A 22,783-nucleotide genomic window follows, 5' to 3' on the forward strand; every position below is an offset into this window, starting at 1 on the left:
TGTCCTATACCCTTTGTTGCTGTTTTCTTCCACAATCCTTCCAACAGCTAGATATCCTTTTTCTGTTATTATTTCCACAAGTGCACATGGTATTCAGGATGTGGTATGGCCAGAGGGATCACTTCTTTGCTTCTGGAATCAATCCTCATGATGGTACACACTCCAGTGTTCTGTTTCCTGCTGCTACTGCCCTCTCATCCTGCTCCCAGTGGTTCATTCCATGTGAGAGGAACACCCCCAGAGCTTTTTTTTCCCTGTTGCTATGATTTCCACACCTCCCAGATGATACTTTACACCATGACTATAGTTGCCTACATGCAGGACTTTACATTTGTTTACACAGAACACAATCTGCCACCTTTCTTCCCACTAGGTCAGTTTTTAAAATCCATCCTTAGACACTCTCCACATCCACTTCTGGCTCAAGTACTTTGCTTTTTCTGCAAAGTCAAAGTCAACTTTATTGTCATTCAGACAGTGCAACTGAATGAAATTGCATTACTTTGAACTCAATGTGCATACAACATATACTGATAGTAATACAACAATAACACATATACTAATGCTAATCCAACAATAACAACAGTAAGACATTTATGCAGTGCAGTAACAAGTACAGTGACATACACCAAGACTATTTCACTTACATGTCTTCGTCAGTACCAAAAATATTGCACAGATCAGAATCAGACAGATTTCAAACTGCATGGAATGCGAACGTGGCATATTGCACAGAATGTTAGCGTGGCATTGTTAATATTGCACACAAGGTACAAGATTGTATGTTCATAGAGTTATTGCACGTCTGAATTACTTCAGCATTGTAACTCCAGACTTCAGTGACCAGCATGGTGTATGTTATTACTGAAGTTCAGGAGTCTGATGGCTTGTGGAAAAAAAGCTTCTATTAAATCTGGTAGTTTTGCAACGTAAGCTATGGTATCTCTTGCCTGAAGACAAACACAAGAACAGACCATGGGCAGGCTGAGTGCAGTCTTTGACTATTTTCAGGGGTCTGCTGAGCACCGAGCAGAGTGCAAGTCCTGGCTAGATGGGAGTGTGGAGCTGATAATTCTCTCTGCCACTTTCACCACCCTCTGGAGAGATTTGCGATCTGAAACTGTACAGTTTCCATACCACACCGAGAGATTACTTGTCAGGATGCTTTCTATGGTACCCCTGTAGAAGGTTGTGAGAACTGAAGGTAGTAGTTTTGCTTTTCTCAGCCTTCTTAGAAACTGTAGACAATGTTGAACATTCTTGACAATGTGATTAGTGTTTATTGACCAAGACAAATCTTCACCCTTTCCACTGTTTCTCCTTTGATCGTGAGTGGAGAAAGAATGAGAAGTCAATCTCCTGTTCTCTAGTCTATTAGCTATGTCTGCAGCAAACACACTGAAGAGCACTGAACCAGGATTTGCCCTGCACTACTCCATTAGTTACTATCCTTATTCCCCACTTCACTCACCTCAAAGAAATGTCTGAGTCCTACCATTCAACCAAGCAGTCATCTATCTCTTCATTCATGGTCCTAACCCCAACCATTCCAGTTTTCCTTCTGTAGAACTAAGTCAACAGCCTCATCTGAAGTCCAGGTAGTCTGTGATTAATAGTTTTCTCTTGACATGTTCACCTGTAGTACAACAAAGACCAAATCTCATTAATATCCACTTGTCAAGTTCATTTGTAACACAATCACAAAACTGGAGACAATCGGACTTATCCCTCCTTTTGGTCTTGAACCCATGCTAGATGCTGTCCTGGATAATGTTGTCCTATAGCAACACTATCAGCCCATTAAAAGTTTCTGCATGACTTTCCCAGTCACTGCTGCTAAGCTAACAGGGTTCTATTTCCCTAGGTATTTTCCTGCTTCTGATGTGGTATAGGGGTCCTGGACTTGTTGTTATCCACTCTTTTGGCACTTCTGTACTGACAAATGATCAGTTGAACATCTCAATTAGGGGATCTGTCAGGTATACTAGCCAGATCCTTAAGGATTCTAGGAAATCAGCCATCAGATTCTTGTGCTCATCTTCCATAAGGAAAGTCAGTTCCCCCTCCTCTTGCCTCTATGTTCTGGTATCTTTTCATGAATTTTCTTTTGCTACCCGGCCTCCATTCAAGCATGGCATACTCCACTCCACTTGCTTCTGTTTATAAAGACTCTGTCCCTTTCCCCACTCTTCTAAGATCTTCCTTTGGCTTTGTTTAGCCTGGATAATAATGTCTTCAGACCTGAAACCCCTCATGGTCCAGGATCTCAATCATCTCCCACTCCTCCTCTGCCCTGGAACTTTTAATCCACCAGTCTGCACCTGACAGATTCATATCTTCTATTATATAGTATAGTATAGTATTATATACTACCCATTTCCTCCTATCCCATTCCTTTATTAATTTTATATATGTATTTGGTTACCTTTTAAATCGGTCAATGAGTAGCTTCGTTAAGAGCAGATTTTTTTTTTCCTGCAAAAACTATCATTGGTTAAACTAATTGATATAGATCTCCCTCTCTCTCTCTCTCTCTCTCTCTCTCTCTCTATATATATATATATATATATGTAAAAATGATTTTTGTGGCTCCACTTCTTTCACATAGTTTATGAGTGCAAGACAGTAAATGTGAGTCTTTGATGCGTATTAGTTATAACCACATGGAACGAGTACTCATCCATTTTCATTCCACTGTTGAACCTCTTCAGCTCAACTCAGTTTAATGAAGAAAGCAGTAACAGATGAAGGGCATGATGTGACCATCATTTTTGTTGACAATATTAAGAATATTCTGACACAAGAAGATTTCTTCACTAAAAACAGAGCTCTCTTTAAAGATAGCCTACTTAATTCTAAAGTCTTGGTGTGAGTCAGTGAAATGCCTGATTCAAACCTACAGCTTAGATTATTATTGTGAAGGCTTTCTAGTTTTTCACTCTATAATTTGTCATCTACTAGAATGAAAATGACCAGAAAAGACTCATCACCCACTTCAAATTATTTTTAAGATGTGCTCCACTTTTATTTGAGTTCTTTATACAGACTCCCTGTCACTGCAATACTGACATATAATGCAACAGCTGTCACCAACAATGAACTACTCTGAAACAAAACAAATGCTCTGGGGCATTCCAAAAACAATGTTCCTGCCAGTCCACAAAATCCCCAATCCTGCCATAAATGGCATAGAAGAAGACCATTTATTCAAATACATGGGGTTATGGCTAAATCTCTATTTCTTCTTCATACTTTATGTCACTCTGATGACTTTTAAGTTCTAGGAGCAAATGAAAAGCAAAGACACACACCTTATCAGAATGTTGTAATATTATTAGGCTAGAACAGACATTGAAGAGCAGACAGCTCTTCTAATATTTGACATAAAGAGTGATCAGATTTCAGTGGGCCCAAAAAAGATTAGGAGAATCCAAGGATTTGAGATCTGTGGAACAGCAATTAACATTTCGAACTATTCAAGAACATAAGAAGAATACATATGTTCAAATACCTAAAACTATGGATAGATACTCCTTCAAAACCCACGTCAGCAAGAGAAGACAAATTGCAAATAACAGAATACATGAAAACCAAGTAACCACGCATTGTATGTAGAGAAGAAGCTAGCAGGTTAGGCTGGTGCCAGGCAAACAAGCAAAGTTGATCAAAAGAACTTTCTTCAGTAATACATTTCATATGTACTACTGAAGAAAGTTTCAGTTTTCCAATAAAGATTCATAATTCAGATCCTCCTGGGTGCTGGCTTTTTTTCTTTTTGGATCACGCATTGTATCCAAGAGATGCAATATTAAATAGGGCAAGAACATAATTAGAAATTGCCTATAGTAATATATTTTGGAACACCTCATCTAAAATTCAAAACAAAGAACATAGTTAAAGAAAATAACAGAATGTATATATTTACTCTCCATGACAGTTCACTGGAGCCAATATTTTATAAGGCAATCCAAAGTTCTGAGAATCACGTGACAGCAAATTAATATTTTAGATCATTTAAAATTAAGAGCAGTTAAGTATTTTTCAGCTAGTGAAAAACTACAAAATGCGATTCTTTAGCAACAGAAACAGGCAAATATCTTGCCAGTTGACACCAAGACAAAAAGTAACCACATAGTTTGTATCCCTAAAGAAGACAAAAAAATGTATACATTCAGTAAGTCTGTTTGAGAAAATACTGACACTTAAAATTGATACCTTACAAGGCTGTAGATGTCTGCCAAAAGGTGTAACCATTTATATAAACAACAAAATGAAAACACAATTAGAGAATTGTTTGTCATAAAGTTAGGAGAGAAGCCTTAAGGGATCCTTGTTTTCCTTAAAAGAACTTTTACACTGTGGCAGAGCACCTGAATTTAAAGAGTATCAATCAAAGATAGGAAAAACAGAAATATGAAATCCATCCAGTTCATATTTCACAGTATGTAAATTCACTTATGAAGGGTGGCTTCTCTTCGATAACTTGTATCACAGTTTGTTTATTTATTTGCATTTGTTTATTGAGAAAGTCCAACTAGTAAAAGAGTTCCCCTTTTCAGAACAGGTTTGAAGAGAAGAGCTCCAATATTTTTGATAAGAATATGCATTTTACAGAAGAGCATAAAAACATAAATCTAATAGATCAGTGCAAGGCACGACAAGACCAAGAATGAGCCGGAGTTCTTGTAAAATCCACTTTAATATAGACACATGAACGTACACATTAAAAAACAGTGTTTTCGTTTACATCTCTTGATCAAATGTGGATCAGAAACCAAATAATGCCTTTTATAATGCTCTAAGAAGTAAATTAACCAATAAAAAACATCCAATTAAAAACATCACGAATGCTCATGAATATTCATGTTAAAACTATGCATACAATTAAAAACACTACAAACCATTTAAACCATTGTGTAAACTGTTCATAAATGTTTAGGAAACAGTGAAATACATTTTACAAACTTAGAAAATACATAAAATGAATTTATAAAACCCTTCCAATACTTAAATATCTTAAATAACTTAAATAAAATAATTTCTGTTAAAATGAATGTAAAATGGTTTATTACCACCCTCTAGTGGTGAAAGTCAAAATTACATCTCAATGTGAAAAGGAAAAGCAGAAAGTACACATAACAACTGATACCTTGTTTTGTTATCTTAGAACTTAGCTGCCCTTAGTTTCAACAGGGGTACGAGGGAGATATTCTCATTTAAACCTGGAGGGGATGTAGCTTGAAGTGTTATTTGCCACAAAAGAAAATATTTTGTCATAAGGAATGAGGTTGATTCTAAATGTGAAGATTTAATAAAGAGGAAAATTAAAAAATTAGAAAGGGACATTTACGAGTATCAACACAACACTAGTTACCCTAAACCTAAAACAAATGATAGATTTGACTACGTTCAGAATTATGAGTGGAATGAGAACAATGCAACGGATGAGAATGGTGACGATAGGGTGCAGATAGGGGAACAAGTTAACGAACTTGATGGTTTTAACGAAGGAGAACCTGAAAGAATCAGAAAACAGAACGGTAACTATTATCAACAACACAATTTTCAGAGAGGGGGAAGAAGATGGAGGGGGAGGTATTAGAATTGGTTTATACACCCCACCCTGACTTAGATGAACATTATGACCCTATCAGGCAGGATGAAAATAATATGTATAAGTTTTCAAAGAATGGTTATTGTATTTATAACTTTAGTCAAATTGAACTAAAAGATGAACACATTAGTCTGTTGTCAAAAGGTATGAAATTTATTCCCCAGAGAAAAGGTGACTTAACTAAAACACTAATTGATGTGAAACTATTCACCAGAAAACTTAATTTAGGTTTAATGTTTGGCCACACGAACAACATTAACAGGCCCATTAGGAGAAAAAGCACTATTAACCCACCTTTACATCCCCAGATCCGTAATTTTGAATGGATTTTAGAATCTGAAATTAGAAAAGCCCTGCCAAAAGTTAAATATAAAACAACATAAGTACAAATGAAAAAGTTATTTTGGAAGAGCTTAGATTGAATAAACACATAAGAGTGATGAAACCAGACAAAGGTGGGGGAACGGTACTAATAGATACTGTAATATACAAAGGAAAGATGAATGAAATACTTATGGACACAGATAAATATGAAAGTGTATCAAGAAATCAAGTAAACATTTCTTATAGTAGAATAGATGGGGTGCTTTCTGACCTGTTAATGGAAGGGTTAATAGACATCAATACCTACAACTATCTAAAGGTTGAGAAAAATTAAGATCCCTACAATCTTTGGAATACCCAAAACTCATAAAAATGAAAGGGACCCCCTACTGAGAATGATAGTCTTAGCTGAGGGGTCCAAAACGCTACCTTTAGCTAAACTGGTAGACTCTAAATTAAAAAATATTTGGTTGAAAAAGAAAAATATTTTAAAAGATTCTTGGGATTTCCTTAGGAGTGTACATAATGGTTTGTTCAACAAAGATTTAACATTTATTACAACTGGCATTATTGACCTATTTACATGCATTCCCCATTCTGAAGGAATGCAGATGTTAGAAGAAATTGTATTTGAGGAGACAGAAATGTCCCATGCAGCTAGGTTAGTGTGCCTTAACTTGATGGAATTAGTTTTAAAATACAATTTCATTTGTTTTAAAGGAGAATTGTACCAACAGGTTAGAGGGGTGGTGATGGGCGCAGCATGCACACCCACCTATGCTAATTTAATTTTAGCCATATGGGAAGAAAAATATGCACTGCACTCAATGTATAAAAACTGTTGGAGCCTCTATAAGAGGTTCCTGGATAACATCTGCATTTTTGGGTGGATAATAAGAACAGAATTCAGGAATTTGCTGATTTTATACATACTGCCACCCCCATAGTGCCTTTTTTAGGCAAGGTTCAAAAGACAAACCCACCTCCTTAGAAAACAAAAATGGAAAAAACTAAGGGTAATGCTGCTCAATGCCAGAAGTCTAAATCTCAAGATGCAGGCTCTCGATGCACTCCTCAGTATGGAGAACATCGACGTCTGTGCAGTAACTGAAACCTGGTTCAAGGCTCCTGAGAGCACCCCAGCACTACCAGGCTATACCTTGTATCATGCTTTTCGGCCCCAAAACCCGGGCCAAACCACAAAGGGAGGGGGAGTGTCCATATTCATCAAGGACACCCACACCTCCAGGTTAGTAGCAACACATGAAGCATCGGAGACCATACAGGTGCAACTAACCATAGGCAAAACTGCTATACAACTGGTAGCATGTTACAGACCACCCTCCCAATCTCAGGAACCCCACTCAGCCTTCCTGAAGACATTGGAGGATATGACTGTATCACAAAATACCATCATACTGGGAGACTTCAACTACCCTAACATAGATTGGGTACATTATTCTAGCCCTAACACTCTAGCCCAAAGGTTCCTGGAATTCATAAATTCAAATGCACTGAAACAACTAGTCACCTCTCCCACTAGGGGGGATAATATACTAGACCTGATCATCACAAACATGGGGACAAAATGCTCCACACCGGAGGTATACCCCTCACTAGTGAGATCTGACCACAAACTAATCACCATGGATATACATATCCCACCTCCACCCCCAGCACAAAAGACCACAGTGAAAAACTTCTCAAAAGCAGACTTCACGCTTCTTAAGACTGAGATGGTATCCTTTAAGCTCACTGGGCCAGTGGATACCACATCCCACAATGCCGAATCCTTCACAAATGCTTTCTATGGACATCTCCAAGAATGCATGGATCATGCAATCCCAAATAAATCCAAGTCCCTCTCCACCAAAGGCAAGCGTCCTGTCTGGTGGACCTCAGCCATTAACAAATTGTATAACAAAAGAAGGAAGCTACTGCACGACAGAGCAAAATCCCATAAAGGGAAGACATCTCTGATCAACACTAGCAGAAAACTACGTTCTCTCATAAAACATCCAAGGCCAACTTTGAGAGAAAAATCGCTAAGGACACTAAAGATAACCACAAAGCCTTCTTCAGCTATGTTAGAAACCTGGGCGGAAACCCTCAGATATGCTCAGAGTTAGTTCACAACAACAAAAAATACACTGAACCCACAGATATTGCCAACATTCTGGCTGACAGGTTCAGTGCAAATTTCTCCCCTCCCTCACCCCAAAAGAAGAAATACTTATCCCAGCTGAAAGTAATCTCCCTGTCATCTCAGATGTCCAAGTGAGAGCCACCCTCAACAAAGCTAAAAACACAGCATCAATGGGACCTGATGGTATCGGGTTGCGTACGTGAACTCCAAGAGGAGCTAAACCCGCACATAAAAATGCTATTTAACCTTAGCCTTACTACAGGATATGTACCTGAACACTGGCGTACATCAACAGTGGTCCCACTCCACAAAGGGGGTACCTCTACAGACCCTGGGAACTACCGCCCCATAAGCTTAACCAGCCTGGTCTGCAAAGCTATGGAAAGAATCATTATGGAACTCATAAACAGAGACATTGGGGACCTACAGACACTTGACCCCACCCAGTTCAGCTTTGTAAAGGGCAGATCCTGCCTTTTGAACCTGATTGACTTTTTCAAAACAGTCACTAGAGCCATTGATGAGGGCAAAGCAGTCCATACAGCCTACCTGGACTTGGCTAAGGCCTTCAACACAGTACCCCACTCAGGCATCATAGATAAGCTCAACAGCTTAAACGTAAACCCTTATGTCACTAGATGGGCTGCAAACTGGCTAAAGGACAGAACCCATAAAGTTAAAATTGCTGGAGCAATGTCAGACTCAAAGCCAGTCACAAGTGGTGTCCCACAGGGATCTGTCCTGGGACCCCTCTTGTTCGGCATTTATTTCTCAGATGTTAAAGCAAACATGGGAGGGTTGTGGCTGACAAAGTTCGCAGATGACTGCAAACTAGGCGCCATAGTCGATACACCAGTGGACACATACATCCTACAAAAAGGCCTCACAGAAACGGACAACTGGTGCCAGAGTCATGGCCTTAAACTAAATGCCAAAAAATGTATAGTCATCCCCTTTGGGAAAAACAAAGTACCGACAAATTATCACATAGACAGCAACCCACTGAGTACAGAAAAAGTAATCAGAGACCTAGGGACCCAAGTCGACAGCGACCTCTCATATGACACCCATGTTGCCAAAGTGGTTAGAAAAACATTCTACCTTGCCCACCTTATCATGAAGGGATTCACATCCAGATCCAAGGATGTCATTGTACCCCTATACTCCTCCCTCATCAGACCCATGATTGAGTACAATGCCCCATTTGGTATGTACCTCACCCGGCATTTGCAACACAAAAGTACCTCACCAAGAGGATCAAGGGTCTCCAACATATGTCTTATTCTGCCAGACTAAAGAAACTCCAGCTCTATTCAGTAGCATACCGCCTGCTCAGAGGTGATCTCTGCCTGACGTACAAGGCCATGTCCAATCAGGAACTGATGGACATGCTCCACCTCAAAAAATCCAAATCCATCAGAACCATGAGAGCTAAAGACTTAAACCTCGGCACAAGTATGAATAGGACATGCTGGAGGGATAGATTCATAACCCAGAGGCTTCCCATGCTCTGGAACAAGATTCCAGTTCATGTTAGGCAGAGCCACTCACTGAATCTCTTCAAGAGAAATCTTGATGAGTGGATGGGAGATCGTAAGTTTACCCCAGGGGTCACATCTGTGTCACTGCTAGACAGGGGCACAGTAAACTAATTCTATTATATAAGGGGACCTTCACTGTGTCACTACTAGTCAGAGGCACAGTATTCTAAATCTATTCTGTGCATTTTTTGTACCATTTCATGGGGTGGCGAAAGCCACATCACTATGGCTAGGCTTACAAATGCCCCAGGGCAGATAGCCTAGTACTAAACTATGAAACTATGAAACTATGAAACTACTACCTCATGTCTCCAATTTACCTTCAATGTTTCTGATGAAAAACTACAATATCTAGATATAGAAATATACAAAGAAAATAACAGGTTTAATTCAAAGGTGCATAGAAAAAACAGCTTCACTAACTCATATTTGCACTACAACAGTGCTCACCCATCTCATTACAAGAGAAATAGTGTAAAAGGGCAGCATGTAAGCCATATGACCTCTGATACAAATGATTTTTTGAATGAGTGTAATTTTCTTAAGGGATTGTTTTCAGCAAGGGGTTATCCAAAAGAGTTTCTTGAAGAAATTATAAAACAAGTACAGGAAAGTAGAAATGATAAATATAAACCTATCCTTGGTCAGCCCTTAGTTGAAAACCATTGCATTGACTTCTCACAGCAGAATCAATTTAGTAAAGCAATGGTGCTAGAATATAATGCTAGCAGTGGAGTAGTCAGGAGACTCATCAGTGATGAGTGGGACAAATTTAAAAATCTCACTGAGTTGGATCAAATAACCAACACAGAACTGAAATTTGTGTACAAAACCCCACAAAATGTGAAAAATGCCTTAGAAAATGATAAAAAGAAGGCAAATGGTAGGAAGAAAGTTGGTACCTACAAATGTGGGCGGTGTTCACAATGTAGGTTTATAATGAACAAGGAAGAAGTTATTTTAAATAGTAGAAATGTGGTTCTAAGCAGTAAAGGATATTTTAATTGTGATTCAAATGGCCTCATTTATTTAGCTCGGTGTGAGGTATGTCATTCCTTTTACGTGGGCAAAACTGAACGTAAGCTAAAAAGGAGGATATACGAACACCTGTATGATATGCAGAACAGGAAGGAAACAAATGCCCTTTTTAAACATTTTTTAACGTGTGTCAGTGCTAATTATTCCTTCTTTGTTTTGGACGGGGTTAAAGGGGGGCAATGGGAAGAGAAAATAGAATATAAAGAGCTAAGGTGGCAAATAACATTTCAAGCTACATCCCCTCCAGGTTTAAATGAGAATATCCCCCTCGTACCCCCTGCTGAAACTAAGGGCAGCTAAGTTATAAGATAACAAAACAAGGTATCAGTTGTTATGTGTACTTTCTGCTTTTTCCCTTTCACATTGAGATGTAATTTTAACTTTCACCACTAGAGTGCGCTAATAAATCATTTTACATTAATTTGGTGGTGCTGCGGTAGCATTGTCACCTCACAGTAAGATGCTGTCTGGTTTGATTCTCAGCTAGAGCGTCTTCTGCGTGGAGACATGCGTGAATGGGCGTACCTTCGTTGAAGGTTGTGCGTCAGGCCTGGCAAGCCAGTACGTAAAAATTAACTGCCAATCATTAGTGGACCGGAGTTCTGCTACGGCGACCCCTAACCGGGAAAAGCCTAAAGACACAAACAAACATTAATTTTAACAGAAATGATTTTATTTAAGTTATTTAAGATATTTAAGTATTGGAAGGGGTTTATAAATTAATTTTATGTATTTTCTAAGTTTGTAAAATGTATTTCACCATTTCCTAAACATTTATGAACAGTTTATACAATGGTTTCAATGATTTGTAGTGTTTTTATTGTATGCATGGTTTTAACATGAATATTCATGAGGATTCATGATGTTTTTAATTGGATGGTTTTTATTGGTTAATTTACTTCTTAGAGGATTATAAAAGGCATTATTTGGTTTCTGACCCACATCTGATGAAGTGATTTAAATGAAAACGCTGTTTTTTAATGTGTGCATTCATGTGTCTATATTAAAGTGGATTTTACAAGAACTCTGGCTCATTCTTGGTCTTGTGGTGCATTGGACTGATTACTGGTTTATTTTGGTACCTTGTGACTGTTTTTTTCAAATTTTCTTGATTTATTTTGGCCATGGACTGTGAATCTAGCTCGGAGAAAGAGGAGAGGAATGGCAGTGACAACGTCGGACTAACGAGAAAGCTGATTGGTCAGTTAACACAACTGATTGATCTTCTCACTCCTCTCAGCCAATCGATGGTGGAAATGATTGCAGAAGGACTGGGTGGTTGGAACCAGGAAACCCAGAGCCAGAACAGATCAAAATGGCATGAAAATAATGGGAATAATGTAGATTTAAGTCAAACAGACATTTCTGGTAATAATAAGCGAAATGGAACTAACAGCAATGAATTTTTACTGACCCCAGCTATTTTGAGGGGTGACCTGGGTTCTACCAGTGGCAGGAATGATTCATCCGTGCCTGCAGGACAGAATTCAAAGACCTATGCTTCAGCTTTAAATACTGGGAATGTAGACTTAAAAGACTGGTTACAAGTGAGCTTTTCAGCTAAATTTAAGGACAATAATGTTAACAAAACAGGTACTACTTTACAAATGAATGACTCTTATAGAGTAAAATTAACTAAAATGTCCAAACTTTTGTTAACGTATAGGACACTTAACATAGAAAATGCATATTTGAGACAATGTATAATGGAAGAGATTGTGCCTAAGGGTTTGAGGGTTTACAAATACCCATAAAATGTATTACCTGACAGTGTATAGCACAAAGAACTTTTGGAAATATTTAACAGGTGTGGGTTAGAAATATTAAAAGCCATGGTTAAGGACAATGATAGGCAGAAATAAGTTATTAACAAGGAAATTGATGTTTTGAATGAACAAATTAAAAATGATTTAATTTTCACAATTCCGGATGAAAAAGAAAATATTTTGTCATAAGGAATGAGGTTGATTCTAAATGTGAAGATTTAATTGTTTGTTTGTGCTTTTCCCGGTTAGGGGTCGCCACAGCGGAACTCCGGTCCGCTAATGATTGGCAGTAGAGTTTTACGTGCTGGCTTGCCGGGCCTAACGCACAAAATTAGAAAGGGACATTTACGAGTATCAACACAACACTAGTTACGTTAAACCTAAAACAAATGATAGATTTGACTACGTTCAGAATTATGAGTGGAATGAGAACAATGCAACGGATGAGAATGGTGACGATAGGGTGCAGATAGGGGAACAAGTTAATCAACTTGATGGTTTTAACAAAGGAGAACCTTTAAGAAGATCTGAAACAATCAGAAAACAGAATGATAACTATTATCAACAACACAATTTTCAGAGAGGGGGGAAGAAGAGGGAGGGGGAGGTATTAGAACTGGTGAATACACCCCACCCTGACTTAGATGAACATTATGACCCTATCAGGCAGGATGAAAATAATATGTATAAGTTTTCAAAGAATGGTTATTGTATTTATAACTTTAGTCAAATTGAACTAAAAGATGAACACTTTAGTCTGTTGTCAAAAGGTATGAAATTTATTCCCCAGAGAAAAGGTGACTTAACTAAAACACTAATTAATTAATAACTATCAGGTTATACCTCATATCATGCGTTCCGGCCCCAAAATCCGGACCGAACCACAAAAGGAGGGGGAGTATCCATATTCATAAAGGATACCCACACCTCCAGGTTAGTGGCAACGCACGAAGCATCGGAGACCATCCAGGTGCAATTAACCATAGGTAAAACTGCCCTACAGTTTGTAACATGCTACAGACCACCTTCTCAAACTCAGGAAACCCACACAGCCTTCCTGAAGACACTGGAGAGTATGAATGTCTCTCCAAACACCATCATATTGGGTGACTTCAACTACCCAAACATAGACTGGGAACATTACTCAAGCCCCAACACCCTAGCCCAAAGGTTCCTTGAGTTCATAAACTCAAATGCTATGGAACAGCTAGTCACCATTCCCACAAGAGGAGAAAATATACTAGACCTGATCATCACAAACATGGGGACAAAATGCTCCACACCGGAAGTATATCCCTCATTGGTGAGATCAGACCATAAATTAATCTCACTGGAGATCCACATCCCGCCTCCACCACCAACAAAAAAGACCACAGTGAAGAACTTCTCAAAAGCAAACTTCACACTTCTTAAGACTGGAGTGGTATCCTTCAAGGCCCCTGAGCCAGTGGAAACCACAACCCACACTGCTGAAACCCTTACAAATGCCTTCTACGAGCACCTCCAGGAATGTATGGATCAAGCAATCCCTAATAAAATCAAGACCCTTTCCACCAAAGGCAGGCGCCCGGTCTGGTGGACTCCAGCCATAAATAAACTCTACAACAAGAGGAGAAAGCTACTACATGACAGAGCAAAATCCCTAAATGGGAAGGCATCTCTGATCAATACTAGCAAAAAACTACGATCACTCATAAAATCATCCAAGGCCAACTTTGAGAGAAAATCGCTAATGACACAAAAGACAATCATAAAGCCTTCTTTAGCTATGTTAGAAACCTGGGTGGAAACTCCCAGATATGCTCAGAATTAGTCCAAAATGATAAAAAAATCACTGAACCCACAGACATTGCCAACATACTGGCAGACAGGTTCAGTGCAAATTTCTCCCCCCCCCCCCCAAAAGGAGAAATATCTATCCCACCAGTCTAGCCTCCCAAACATCTCAGATGCCCAGGTGAGAGCTGCTCTCTCTAAAGCAAAAAACACAGCATCAATGGGACCGGACGGTGTCCCCGGCTGTGTGCTATACGAACTCAATGAGGAACTAAACCCACACATAAGGCTGCTGTTTAATCTTAGCCTTACTACAGGATACGTACCCAAAGAATGGCGACGCAACTGTGGTCCCACTCCACAAAGGCGGTGCTTCACGGACCCTGAAATTACCGCCCCATAAGCTTGACGAGCCTTGTCTGCAAAGCTATGGAGAGGATCATAATGGAACTCATAAATAAAGACATTGGGGACATACAGACACTGGATCTTACCCAATTTGGCTTTGTCAAGGGCAGATCCTGTCTCTTGAACTTGGTCGACTTTTTTGAAACAGTCACTAAGGCCATTGATGAGGGTAAGGCAGTTCACACAGCCTACCTTGACCTAGCAAAAGCGTTCGACACAATACCCCACTCGGGCATCATAGAAAAGCTCACCAGCTTAGATGTAAACCCATATGTCACAAGATGGGTTGCAAACTGGCTCAAGGACAGAACACACAGGGTTAGAGTTGCTGGTGCCATGTCAGACTCTAAGCCGGTCACGAGCGGTGTCCCACAGGGCTCAGTCCTGGGCCCCCTCTTGTTCGGCATTTATTTTTCTGAAGTGCAGGCAAACATAGGGGGATTGTGGCTGACAAAATTTGCAGATGACTGCAAACTGGGCACCATAATTGACACTCCATCAGACACAGACATCCTCCAGAAAGGTCTCAATGAAATGGATAACTGGTGCCAGAGCCATGGCCTTAAGCTAAATGCCAAAAAATGTATAGTCATACCCTTTTGGAAAAACAAGGTAACCCCTAATTACCACATAGGTGGTAATCCATTAAACACGGAAGAAGTTATCAGAGACCTGGGGACCCAAGTTGACAGCAACCTCTCTTTTGACACTCACATTGCCAAAGTGGTTAGGAAGACCTTCTACATTGCCCACCTGATCATGAAGGGATTCACATCCAGATCAGGAGAGGTCATTGTACCCCTGTACTCTTCACTTATCAGACCAGTGATTGAGTACAACGCCCCATTTGGAATGTACCTTACCCGACACCTGCAGCAGTTGGAAAGACCCCAAAAGTTCCTCACCAAAAGGATAAAGGGGCTCAAACATATGTCATACGATGCCCGACTGAAGAAACTCCAGCTCTATTCAGTCGCATACCGTCTGCTCAGAGGTGATCTGTGCCTGACATACAAGGCCATGTCCAACCCGGAATTAATGGACATGCTCCACCTCAAAAAATCCAAATCCACCAGAGCCACGAGAGCAAGAGACTTAAACCTCAACATGGATATAAATAGGACGTGCTGGAGGGACAGATTCATCACCCAGAGACTCCCTACACTATGGAACAGAATCCCAGTCCATGTGATGCAGAGTCCCTCACTGACTCTGTTCAAGAGAAATCTTGACGAGTGGATGGGAGATCGTAGGTTTACCCCGGGAATCATCTCTGTATCACTGCTGGACAGAGGCACAGCAAACTAATGGGTATAGTATTCTCATCCTAAGGGGTGGTGAAAGCCACACACACTCTGGCTAGGCTTATAAATGCCCTAGGGCAGATAGCCTAGTATGAACCTATGAACCTATGAACCTATGAACTATTCACCAGAAAACTTAATTTGGGTTTATTGTTTGCCCACATGAACAACATTAACAGGCCCATTAGGAGAAAAAGCACTATTAACCCACCTTTACATCCACAGATCCGTAATTTTAAACAGATTTTAGAATCTGAAATTAGAAAAGCAATGCCAAAAGTTAAATATAAAACAACATAAGTACAAATGAAAAAGTTATTTTGGAAGAGCTTAGATTGAATAAACACATAAGAGTGATGAAACCAGACAAAGGTGGGGGAACGGTACTAATAGATACTGTAATATACAAAGGAAAGATGAATGAAATACTTATGGACACAGATAAATATGAAAGTGTATCAAGAAATCAAGTAAACATTTCTTATAGTAGAATAGATGGGGTTCTTTCTGACCTGTTAATGGAAGGGTTAATAGACGTCAGTACCTACAACTATCTAAAGGTTGAGAAACCTAAGATCCCTACAATCTTTGGAATACCCAAAACTCATAAAAATGAAAGGGACCCCCCACTGAGACCGATAGTCTCAGCTGAGGGGTCCAAAATGCTACCTTTAGCTAAACTGGTAGACTCTAAGTTAAAAAATATTTGGTTGAAAAAGAAAAATATTTTAAAAGATTCTTGGGATCTCCTTAGGAGTGTACATAATGGTTTGTTCAACAAAGATTTAACATTTATTACAATAGACTTCATTGACCTCTTTACATGCATTCCCCATTCTGAAAAAATGCAGATGTTAGAGAAGAAATTGTTTTTGAGGAGACAGAAATGTCCCAGGCAGATAGGTTGGTGTGCCTTAGCCTGATGGAATTAGTTTTAAAATACAATTTCATTTATTTTAAAGGAGAATTGTACCAACAGGTTAGAGGGGTGGCGATGGGCGCTGCATGCACACCCACCTATGCTAATTTAATTTTAGCCATATGGGAAGAAAAATGTGAAGAAGAGGAAGGAAGGAAGAAGTTATTTTAAATAGTAGAAATGTGGTTCTAAGCAGTAAAGGATATTTTAATTGTGATTCAAATGGCCTCATTTATTTAGCTCGGTGTGAGGTATGTCATTCCTTTTACGTGGGCAAAACTGAACGTAAGCTAAAAAGGAGGATATACGAACACCTTTATGATATGCAGAACAGGAAGGAAACAAATGCCCTTTTTAAACATTCTTTAATGTGTGTCAATGCTAATTATTCCTTCTTTGTTTTGGAAGGGGTTAAAAAAGATGTTAGAGGGGGACAATGGGAAGAGAAAATAGAATATAAAGAGCTAAGGTGGCAAATAACATTTCAAGCTACATCCCCTCCAGGTTTAAATGAGAATATCTCCCTCGTACCCCTGTTGAAACTAAGGGCAGCTAAGTTCTAAGATAACAAAACAAGGTATCAGTTGTTATGTGTACTTTCTGCTTTTCCTTTTCACATTGAGATGTAATTTTGACTTTTACCACTAGAGTGTGCTAATAAATCATTTTACATTCATTTTAACAGAAATGATTTTATTTAAGTTATTTAAGATATTTAAGTATTGGAAGGGTTTTATAAATTCATTTTATGTGTTTTCTAAATTTGTAAAATGTATTTCACTGTTTCCTAAACATTTATGAACAGTTTACACAATGGTTTCAATGGTTTGTAGTGTTTTTATTGTATGCATGGTTTTAACATGAATATTCATGAGGATTCATGATGTTTTTAATTGGATGTTTTTTATTGGTTAATTTACTTCTTAGAGGATTATAAAAGGCATTATTTGGTTTCTGACCCACATCTGATGAAGTGATTTAAACGAAAACGCTGGTTTTTAATGTGTGCGTTCATGTGTCTATATTAAAGTGGATTTTATAAGAACTCCGGCTCATTCTTGGTCTTCTGCTGCTTGGACTGACTTACTGGTTTATTTTGGTACCTTGTGGCTGTTTTCTTCGAATTTTCGATAAATCTAATAGAAACAGAAGAATTAAATAATATAATTATATTTACAGGAACCAATCATTAAAACAGTAAAATGAATATAATCAGCATAGCTGCATTTTCTTGTGTTTGTCCATGAATTTATTCACGTCTTGTTTGCTCCAGTTTGTTTGATTTTCACTGCATATTGCTTTAATTGTTTGTAATTATTCGTATTACATACACTGAGAAACATTGGAATGAAAAATGCACTTCAAAGTAAAAGTTTGTTCTTTTTTTCCAAATAAGTTTGCTCTCAAGAATTACTATATCATAATCGATAGATAGACAGATAGATAGATAGATAGATAGATAGATAGATAGATAGATAGATAGATAGATAGGTAAGGCACCCTTCTGTGTGTGTGGGGGGGTGGTGCAGGGGAGCCTTGGCCTCCTGCAAAAAATGTTGTTTTTACATGATCTTGATTGACTGTGTTTCAGGCATTTCAGTTATGAACATTTAGCTGACAGCACTGTGCGATATCAACACCAGCACTTTTGCTTTGCCACATTGTAGTTTACCCATGAAAAGTATGTATCAGCAAAGACAAGCCCTGGAATTCATGCACGAACACAGAATGTAAACAAAACAGCCAAAGCTAAGATATGAGCACATGCTGTGTGCTAAATTACTAAATGTAAGTACAGTGAAAGGCTTCTGAAGGAGGGGAAGTGAAAGGGGGGAATTGTACATAAACAATAACGGTTTGTACTGCGTAATAATTAATAGTGAAGGGGAAGGGGTGTAGTCCTATGCCACAGGAAAATGTGCTTAAATGTCAAAGAAGCATTTCTGACTTAAATCCTGCCATATTGATGTAATGATAATTATGTCAAAGACAATACCGGAGGTAAGCACATAAATAAAAACAGACATGCTAACAAAGTATGTAACAGGGTTATAAAGCTGCAGTGTAACAAAGGTGAGTTAAAATGTCATATTCATGTTAATAAAATCCTGAGTTGAGAGAACAGTTTACAAGGGCTTAAAATACATAATGGGATGAATGCATAGACTGCATATGAGATGTACATAGACGGAATTTATGTATGCAAGCTGATGCTTATGCTGTTTTCTCCACATCGTCACCATCATTATCATCATCAACCCCCTGGGGTTGGGGTGTCATGTCAACTGTCCCTATTTCTCTCTGTTCAGTGCTATTCTCCTGACTTATTTGACACTCATACCTTACTGTCCCAGGTCTTCTCTCACACAGTCCTTCCACCTCTTTGCTGGATGCATTTGTTTTTTTCTGCCCTCTTACTGTTTGTCTAAAATCCTCTTCACTAGATTGTCTTCTGCTTTTCTGCATATATTCTCAAACAGCCATAATCTGTTCTCTTTGACCTTTTCCTGCAATTTTAGCTACATTGGCTTCTGCACTTGCATCCTCATTTCTTCATCTGTCCCACTGGGTGCATCCTACCACCCATCTCAGGCACTTGATCTCCATCACCTCCAACTTCCTCAACTGCTCTGCCTTTACTGCCCAGCTTTCTGTACCATACAGTAGTACTGGTCGTACCACTGTTTTGCATATCTTACTGTTCAGAGTCTTTGGCATTCGTCTGTAACGTACCATACCTGATACTCTCTTCCACTTGTCTGCAGCCTCTCTGATTCTAGCTTTGACTTCCTCATTCAAACTTCCCTTCTCCTCAACCACCCCTCCAAGATACTTGAAGCTGTTAACATGTTCCACTATTTTTCTTTTTATCTCAGTTCTCAGCTTCTTCTGAACTCCACCACTTGCCATCATTATAAATGTCTTGTCTGTATTCAGTTTCATCCCAGGTGCCTTTAGTTTTGATTTCCATTCCCTTATCTTTTCCTGAAGTTCTTGCTCAGACTCTGTTTGCAATGCCACAGCATCTGCATTCAGTACCTTAGTTGATCTGTCCCCTCCAACTTGTTTGCTAATGTAGTCCATCACCAGTATGAACAGCCATGAGCTCAATGTTGAACCCTGGTGCACACTCACTCCCACTGGGAACCCCTCTGTGAGACTGAACACTACTCGTACTTGAGTTACTGGGTCCTTGAACATAGCCTGCACTACTTCTGCCAATGCTTCAGGGATGACATAATGGTTAAGGTGCTTACCTTAAAGACACAAGGTGCAGGGTTTGATTCTCTCATGGGGTAAATGGCTAGGCTTTAAATGGCCCAAAAGGGCAGTTAGCCTAGTACGAATCTATGCAGGACTGCCCAAATCAGCTTTCTTGTGACTTTGCCATATGCTTTCTCCAAGCCTAAGAATGCCCAGTTCGACTCTTTCTTCATTCATTGCAAATATCGGGTGAGTTGTGCTGCATCCTGATCTGAATCTGAACTGCTCATCTCCTATTTTACTTTATACTACTCTGCATATTCATTATCAGTCACGCTATCCAGAAATGTCATGCAGTGTGACAGAAGTTTATACCTCTGTTCTGCCCACAGTTGTGAATGTCCCCTTTGTTCTTGTATACTGGCATGAGTATGCTTATTCTGCAGTTATCTGGGATACACCTTTCTCTCCACAATGCTATGAGTACCCCCAGGAGCCATTTCTCCCATATCTCATCCTGCATTTTTATTATACCTGCTGTGACCTCATCTGAGCTGCTGTTTTCTCTGACTTCATTTCCTTAGTGCTGTTCTTACTTTTTCTATAGGGAGCTCCTTCTCTTCTCTCATCATAAGCTGCGTCTGGGGCAGTGCAGCTTCTGTGGGGTTTTCTTCATTCAGAAGCTGCTGGTAATACTCCTTCCATCTGCCTTTGATGTCCTGTGGACTGGTCAACAGTTTGTTGCTAGCATCTCTTATGAAGGGTGTCTGACTGTCTTCTTTATCTTCCTGTCTTTGCTTTGCACCCTGATATAGTTTCGTTGTGCCATTTACTGACTTTTCAGAAGCTAGTAGACTGCCTCTGATGCCTTGTTCTCTTAGCCTCTTTGCTAGCCACCCAGTATTCCTTCCTAGCCTGGTCAGTCTTTTTTATCTCCCACTTTTTCCTGCACTCCTTCTTTCTTTTGATGGCTTCCTGGGCTTCTGCATGCCACCATCAGCTTTCCTTATGTACCTTATTTCCATACCTGGCTCAGCCACATATCTTTTCTGTAGTCCTGACACATGCTGTCTTGGTTTCTGCCATTCTTCTTCAGCTCCAGCTATTTTTTCCTCTTCTTGAGGTGCTAGAACCCTGAGTAAGTCCTTGAACTGTTGTGCTTTCTCTCCAGTCAACTTACGGGTCTTCAGTCTGGTCTTTGTTGAACTTAGAGTGTTCTCTGACCACTGCTTGCAGCTGATTGTAGGTATACCAGTGATTTATGCTGTGGGCCAACTGGTTCACTGGAAATGACCTTGCAATCACTGATTCTACCCCAGTGCTCTTTACTTATTAGGAGGAGTCAACCTGAGTTGCATGTTGGACACTTTTGAATGTGATCTTGTGACCATCTCTCTTTCTGAACCATGTGTTGGCTTCAATCAAGCCATTTGCTAGATAGAGGTGTTGAATGGCCTCTCCTTCTTTATTCCTGTTGTCCCACCCATGTGGATTAAGGCATTCCTCATATTCTGTTCTTTCTCCTGATATGTGCATTCAGGTCACCCACTATCAACACCAATTCATGTTGTCCTGCTTTATCTAGTAGGTACTGCAAATGCTGTTGGAATGCACTCTTTTCCTCACTATCACAACCCTGCTGTGGGGCATAGGCTGAGATTATGAATACTGCCCTATCATTAGGCTGAAGTCTTATTGCCATGAGTCTGTCACTAATTCTGATGACATATCTGTCTTCTGTACTTCTCCTAAGTAGTAGATTCTGGATCCCAAGCCAAATGGCTTTGCTGCACTGCCCTTCCATCTTGTCTCCTGGATACAAAATATGTCCAGCCTCCTCCTAAACATCATGTTATCCACTTCCAAGCTGCATACTGTCAGTAAACCTACACAGAGTACAACAATTCTTAGCTCAAATTTAGCAGGTTGATTGGTTTTATGTCCAACTTTAGCTCAAAAGATCGATTCCAGGTAACCAAGCTGGGCAACAGGACGCTGGCTGACCACTTGCTTATTGACCCAGGCTGCTAGGCCTAATGGAAAGCACACACTGACCAGTAGGGGCACATACATTCCTCCCACCATTAGCATGGGTCCTTGGAGTAGGTCAGGGACTCAACCTACTTATCACCGGCAAATACCCATGCACATTTGGTGACATCAGTCAAAATGGCCAATCACCTGGAGCCATATTTTACACAGTTCAGTGACTACCCCCGCCATAGCATGCAATCTGTGATCCACACTCTCCTATCTTGAGGATACAGTGCACCACAGGAGATGCTCAAAGTGGTTGATTTACATAATTCTTCCCCTATAGGGCACCATGTAGAGTCTGTGCTGCCCATACCTCCATTATTTTTGACATGGAAACACTCAATATTTTTTGGAGGTGGTAGAAACCCCACAGTGACACAGGGAAAAGACACAAACTCCAAACAGGCATTGGCCAGAGATCCAGATTAAACATTTTACCTTATGCATGAGAGCCAAATACCTTAACCATTATAGCAACTGGTTTCTCCACCTCAGCACTTACACACAAGAGCAAATGAACCTTACAACTATAATATCATGTATATCAGAAATTGACATGTTTTTGTAAAGAAATGTCAGTGGCACCCATAGGAACAGGGTTTATCACCTATAAAAGTAATAAACAAGCAAGTGTTGCATAGTCATGTAAATGCTAAATGGTAATTTAATAACACGCAACATACATAAGTGACAAATGACAACACAG

The sequence above is a fragment of the Protopterus annectens genome, chromosome 5.part1 (assembly GCF_019279795.1).
Source record: "Protopterus annectens isolate FY-2018-M chromosome 5.part1, PAN1.0, whole genome shotgun sequence".
Classification (NCBI taxonomy): Eukaryota; Metazoa; Chordata; order Ceratodontiformes; family Protopteridae; genus Protopterus; species Protopterus annectens.